This window comes from Triticum aestivum, chromosome 3D (assembly GCF_018294505.1).
Source record: "Triticum aestivum cultivar Chinese Spring chromosome 3D, IWGSC CS RefSeq v2.1, whole genome shotgun sequence".
Lineage (NCBI taxonomy): Eukaryota > Viridiplantae > Streptophyta > Magnoliopsida > Poales > Poaceae > Triticum > Triticum aestivum.
In genome coordinates, this window is record NC_057802.1 from 603,617,679 (window position 1) to 603,625,308 (window position 7,630).

Genomic DNA, 7,630 nt, shown 5'->3' on the forward strand with positions numbered 1-7,630 from the left:
AGGTGCCTCCACCCGGTTTACCATCGGCGGATTACTGGTTCCTGCTCCTGGGGTATTAAAGAGGTTCCTGGCCTCATAAACCGGCGGTAGGCGAGATTGATATCTCCTCTTCAGCACATCATCTGACGCACTCTGATCCAGCATAAGTCGGTAAGCCTGTGCATCCAACGCGGCTCGTTCCACAACCATCCTGGTATTCTCAGCTGCCAAGTCAGTCTTGGCCTGAGTAATCTGATCCTTCACCTTTGCGATTTCCGCATTATGCGCGTCTTGATCCGCCGGGTTAACCTCCGCCATCAGTGTCGCCAGAGCGTCAAATAAATCAGATAAAACCTGAACTGGCGGTCGTACCGGGCCACCTGCCCCGGCCGCCATTGCTGCCACTGACCCGAAAATCATCGCCGTTGCGGTCAAAGAGTGGAGCGCTGGCTGCGTACCGGCCATGAAGTTCGCAACCCGGTTTGGCGGATCAAAGGGCTCAGGAATACTGTCGCCATCGGAACAACCCCCAATCCGGCCATCTTGCAACTGGTACAATGACTCAGTCTCTCCGGTCGATGACTCGTCGCCGGAATAAACGACGGTCTCATCACCAGCTTCCGATCTATCCTCAGATTCCACTCCGTGGATGACTCCCACGAAGGCACGCTTCAATGTAGGCTTAACCCGGGCAGATCTCGCACGCTGAGCCGTCTCGACGATGTCGGTGCAGATGTCCGGCTCAGGGCCCGGTTCGCCAATCTTGCCAATGAAAACGTGTATGCCACCGAAGGGGACCCAGTACCCGTACTCAATTGAACCGGCCTCGGGGCCCCAGCCTGCATCGTCGATGTAGATCTTGCCGCGACGACTCTTGGTCATACGGCCCACAGTGTATCCCTTGAGTCCTTCAAAGTTGCCCTCTAAGACCTCGAAACCATCGTGCGATAGCCCCACGGTAGGCGCCAACTGTCGTGGTTTTGTCACGGCAGATGTCCTAAGGAAAGGACTTAGTCATGGAGCCATCGCTACGGGTTAGCTTAGAGGGGTTAAAGTGGACAAGGGATGCAGACAGTTTATACTGGTTCGGCCCCTTGCGGTGAAGGTAAAGGCCTACTCCAGTTGTGATGGAATTGCTAGGGTTTCGATGACCAGGGAGCGAATACGCTTTGCCTGAGTCTCGAGTTGTTGTTTGTTATCCTTAAATCGTCGTCGGGTCGTCCCCTTATATACATGGGTAGACGCCCGTCGGTTTATAGAATCCCGAGGTCGGCTCATAATCGTGTCCGGCTTGGTCTCTACTCTTTCTATCTTACAACACAAGTTTACATACTAATGTCGGTTTATGTCTATAGGCCATGAACCGGCTCTGGGCCTTGGGCCTTCATAAAGCGTCACCGTCTTTGTCTTCATGGGCTTCAAACATAGTGAACCATTATCTGGCTAGCCCGGCCCCTCCTGGTCGGTTTACTCCCAGTAGTCATATCCCCAACACCGCCTCTTGCTTGCTCTTGATCAGCATCTCAAGTGCTTCATCACCAAGATCTTCATCACTAGATAGATCAATGGTGTCTTCCTCGTTGCGTAGAACAGCATCAGGAGTCAGTTCATGCCCAGAAATCTTCTTGGGCTTCTTGGTCTTCTTGGTCTTCCTGGAGACACGAGACAAATCCTCAGACTGCACACTGGGTTCAGGAGGATCAGTCTTCAATGGCTTCACAGTCGAAGCTTTTGGTGTGGCAGAGGGCTTCGAAGCTTTTGACTTCTTTTTCTTCTGCTTCGGTGGAGCTGGCACATCTTCGGAGTCTGCGTCATCAACTGATTGCTCTACTGTGGCCCTCCAAGCAGCAATGTGGGAGAGGAGCCCATCGAAGCTAGTGAAGGGGCCGATGACATTCGGATTGGCATCGCGAGTGCCATCCTGTCTTGGTGTAGACGGACCAGGGTTGAAGTTGAGTCCAAAATCCCTCTTGTTTTTTGCAGCTGACTCTTTGGCGAACTGATAGTTGCACTTGAAGAGATTGTCTTCTCAACACCATAACATGGAAGATGGGTCGACATTCTCAGGCTTCGGTCCTCGGACCATGGACGGATAGAAACCTTGAGCAATAGCTTCAGGCTTCGACTTTGGCTGCAGATTCTTGTATAGAATATCGCCCCATGGGCACTTGATTACGTTCTTCTCAGGATATTCGGCAGTGACGAAGTTGTACTTGAACCATTGTTTTGCCCAATATCTTCGAATCCATTGGATTCGGGTCTTGCGCTGATTGTAGTTCTCCTCAGGATCAGTTTTGTACAATTCATGCAGATCCGAAGGCAGATCTAGAGTTGTATCGCCTCGGCGCTGCCTGCCACCTTTCCTAGTAGACTTCTCTATATTAAGCAGATAAGCTTCAGAACAGTGAAAGGCTTCTGTCTACTAGTTAGACAAGAACTGGCTTCGGGAGAGTGAATTGTTGGGGAACGTAGTAATTTCAAAACTTTCCTACGCACACGCAAGATCATGGTGAGGCATAGCAATGAGAGGGGAGAGTGTGTCCACGTACCCTCGTAGACCGTAAGCAGAAGCGTTAGCACAACGTGGTTGATGTAGTCGTACGTCTTCACGATCCGACCGATCAAGTACCGAACGTACGGCACCTCCGAGTTCTGCACACGTTCAGCTCGATGACGTCCCTCGAACTCTGATCCAGCCGACTGTTGAGGGAGAGTTTCGTCAGCACAACGGCGTGGTGACGATGTTGACGTTCTACCGACGCACGGCTTCGCCTAAGCACTGCTACAGTATTATCGAGGTGGATTATGGTGGAGGGGGGCACCGCACACGGCTAAAAGATCAAATCAAATGTGTGTCTAGAGGTGCCCCCTGCCCCCGTATATAAAGGAGCCACGGAGGGGGCGGCGGCCAGGGGGAGGAGGCGCCAGGAGGAGTCCTACTCCCACTGGGAGTAGGACTCCCCCCCTTTCCTAGTTGGAATTGGATTGGGGGAGGGGGAAAGAGTGGAGGAAGGGGGGTCGGCCCCCTTGCCCCACCAATTTGGTTTGGGCCATGGGGGGCGCGCCCCTTGCTGCCCTTTCTTTCCCACTAAGGCCCACTAAGGCCCATAAGCCTCCCGGGGGGTTCCGGTAACCTCCCGGTACTCCGGTAAAATCCCGATTTCACCCGGAACACTTCCGATATCCAAACATAGGCTTCCAATATATCAATCTTCATGTCTCGACCATTTCGAGACTCCTCGTCATGTCCGTGATCACATCCGGGACTCCGATCAACCTTCGGTACATCAAACTCATAAACTCATAATATAACCGTCATCGAAACGTTAAGCGTGCGGACCCTACGGGTTCGAGAACTATGTAGACATGACCGAGACACCTCTCTGGTCAATAACCAATAGCGGAACCTGGATGCTCATATTGGCTCCCACATATTCTACGAAGATCTTTATCGGTCAAACCGCATAACAACATACGTTGTTCCCTTTGTCATCGGTATGTTACTTGCCCGAGATTCGATCGTCGGTATCTCAATACCTAGTTCAATCTCATTACCGGCAAGTCTCTTTACTCGTTCTGTAATACATCATCCCGCAACTAACTCATTAGTTGCAATGCTTGCAAGGCTTATAGTGATGTGCATTACCGAGAGGGCCTAGAGATACCTCTCCGACAATCGGATGACAAATCCTAATCTCGAAATACACCAAGCCAACAAGTACCTTTGGAGACACCTGTAGAGCACCTTTATAATCACCCTTTTACGTTGTGACGTTTGGTAGCACATAAAGTGTTCCTCCGGTAAACGGGAGTTGCATAATCTCATAGTCATAGGAACATGTATAAGTCATGAAGAAAGCAATAGCAGAATACTAAACGATCGTGTGCTAAGCTATCGGAATGGGTCAAGTCAATCACATCATTCTCCTAATGATATGATCCCGTTAATCAAATGACAACCCATGTCTATGGCTAGGAAACATAACCATCTTTGATCAACGAGCTAGTCAAGTAGAGGCATACTAGTGATGCTCTGTTTGTCTATGTATTCACACAAGTATTATGTTTCCGGTTAATACAATTCTAGCATGAATAATAAACATTTATCATGATATAAGGAAATAAATAATAACTTTATTATTGCCTCTAGGGCATATTTCCTTCAGTCTCCCACTTGCACTAGAGTCAATAATCTAGCTCACATCGCCATGTGATTTGACAACAATAGTTCACATCACCATGTGATTAACACCCATAGTTCACATCGCCATGTGACCAACACTCAAAGGGTTTACTAGAGTCAGTAATCTAGTTCACATCTTTTATGTGATTTAATACCCAAAGAGTACTAAGGTGTGATCATGTTTTGCTTGTGAGAGAAGTTTAGTCAATGGGTCTGCCACATTTAGATCCGTTAGTATTTTGCAAATTTCTATGTCTACAATGCTCTGCACTAAGCTACTCTAGCTAATAGCTCCCACTTTCAATATGTATCTAGATCGAGACTTAGAGTCATCCAGATTAGTGTCAAAACTTGCATCGACGTAACCCTTTACGACGAACCTTTTTGTCACCTCCATAATCGAGAAACATATCCTTATTCCACTAAGGATAATTTTGACCACTGTTGTCCAGTGATCTACTCCTAGATCACTATTGTTCTCCCTTGCTAAACACAGTGCAGGGTATACAATAGGTCTGGCACACAGCATTGCATACTTTATAGAACCTATGGCTGAGGCATAGGGAATGACTTTCATTCTCTTTTATCTTCTGCCGTGGTCGGGCTTTGAGTCTTACTCAATTTCACACCTTGTAACACAGGCAAGAACTCTTTCTCTGACTGTTCCATTTTGAACTACTTCAAAATCTTTGTCAAGGTATGTACTTATTGAAAAAACTTATCAAGCGTCTTGATCTATCTCTATAGATCTTGATGCTCAATATGTAAGCAGCTTTACCGAGGTCTTTCTTTGAAAAACCCCTTTCAAACACTCCTTTATGCTTTGCAGAATAATTCTACATTATTTACGATCAACAATATGTCATTCACATATACTTATCAGAAATGTTGTAGTGCTCCCACTCACTTTCTTGTAAATACAGGCTTCACCGCAAGTCTGTATAAAACTATATGCTTTGATCAACTTATCAAAGCGTATATTCCAACTCCGAGATGCTTGCACCAGTCCATAGATGGATGGCTGGAGCTTTGCACACTTCATTAGCACCTTTAGGATCGACAAAACCTTCTGGTTGCATCATATACAACTCTTCTTTAATAAATCCATTTAGGAATGCAGTTTTGTTTATCCATTTGCCAGATTTCATAAAATGCGGCAATTGCTAACATGATTCAGACAGACTTAAGCATAGATACGAGTGAGAAACTCTCATCGTAGTCAACACCTTGAACTTGTCGAAAACCTTTTTGCGACAATTCTAGCTTTGTAGATAGTAATACTACTATCAGCGTCTGTCTTCCTCTTGAAGATCCATTTATTCTCAATTGCTTGCCGATCATCGGGCAAGTCAACCAAAGTCCACACTTTGTTCTCATACATGGATCCCATCTCAGATTTCATGGCCTCAAGCCATTTTGCAGAATCTGGGCTCACCATCGCTTCTTCATAGTTCGTAGGTTCGTCATGGTCTAGTAACATAACTTCCAGTACAGGATTACCGTACCACTCTGGTGCGGATCTTGCTCTGGTTGATCTACGAGGTTTAGTAACTACTTGATCTGAAGTTTAATGATCATCATCATTAACTTCCTCACTAATTGGTGTAGGAGTCACAGGAACAGATTTATGTGATGAACTAGTTTCCAACAAGGGAGTAGATACGGTTATCTCATCAAGTTCTACTTTCCTCCCACTCACTTCTTTCGAGAGAAACTCCTTCTCTAGAAAGGATCCAAACTTAGCAACATAAGTCTTGCCTTCAGATCTGTGATAGAAGGTGTACCCAACAGTCTCTTTTGGGTATCCTATGAAGACACATTTCTCCGATTTGGGTTCGAGCTTATCTGGTTGAAGCTTTTTCACATAAGCATCGCAGCCCCAAACTTTAAGAAATGACAACTTTGGTTTCTTGCCAAACCACAGTTCATAAGGCGTCGTCTCAACGGATTTAGATGGTGCCCTATTTAACGTGAATGCAGCAATCTCTAGAGCATAACCCCAAAACGATAGCGGTAAATCAGTAAGAGACATCATAGATTGCACCATATCCAATAAAGTACGGTTATGACGTTCGGACACACCATAATGCTGTGGTGTTCCAGGTGGCATGAGTTTGTGAAACTATTCCACATTGTTTTAATTGAAGGCCAAACTCATAACTCAAATATTCTTCTCCACGATCAGATCGTACAAACTTTATTTTCTTATTACGATGATTTTCCACTTCACTCTGAAATTATATGAACTTTTCAAATGTTTCAGACTTGTGTTTCATTAAGTAGATATAGCCATATCTGCTCAAATCATCTGTGAAGGTCAGAAAATAACGATACCCGCCGCGAGCCTCAACACGCATTGGATTGCATACACCAGTATGTATTATTTCCAACAAAACTGTTGCTTGCTCCATTGTTCCGGAGAACGGCGTTTTAGTCATCTTGCCCATGAGGCACGGTTCGCAAGTACCAAGTGATTCATAATCAAGAGGTTCCAAAAGTCCATCAGTATGGAGTTTCTTCATGCGCTTTACACCGATATGAACTAAACGGCAGTGCCACAAATAAGTTGCACTATCATTATTCACTTTGCATCTTTTGGCTTTAATATTATGAATATGTGTATCACTACGATCGAGATCCAACGAACCAATTTCATTGGGTATGTAACCATATAAGGTTTTATTCTCTAACTTAAATGAGTAACCGTATTGCAATAAACATGATCAAATCATATTCATGCTCAACGCAAACACCAAATAACACTTATTTAGTTTCAACACTAATCCCGAAAGTATAGGGAGTGTGCGATGATGATCATATCAATCTTGGAACCACTTCCAATACACATCGTCACTTCACCCTTAACTAGTTTCTGTTTATTCTGCAACTCCCGTTTCGAGTTACTACTCTTAGTAACTGAACCAGTATCAAATACCGAGGGGTTGCTATAAACACTAGTAAAGTACACATCAATAACATGTATATCAAATATACCTTTGTTTACTTTGCCATCCTTCTTATCCGCCAAATATTTGGGGTAGTTCCGCCTCCAGTGACCAGTCCCATTGCAGTAGAAGCACTCAGTTTCAGGCTTAGGTTCAGACTTGGGCTTTTTCACTTGAGCAGTAACTTGCTTGCCGTTCTTCTTGAAGTTCCCCTTTCTTCCCTTTGCCCTTTTCTTGAAACTAGTGATCTTTGTCAACCATCAACACTTGATGTTTTTCTTGATTTCTACCTTCGCCGATTTTAGCATCGCGAAGAGCTCGGGAATTACTTTCGTCATCCCTTGCATATTATAGTTCATCACAAAGTTCTACTAACTTGGTGATGGTGACTAGAGAATTCTGTCAATCACTATTTTATCTGGAAGACTAACTCCCACTTGATTCAAGCAATTGTAGTACCCAGACAATCCGAGCACATGCTCACTGGATGAGCTATTCTCCTCCATCTTTTAGGCAAAGTACT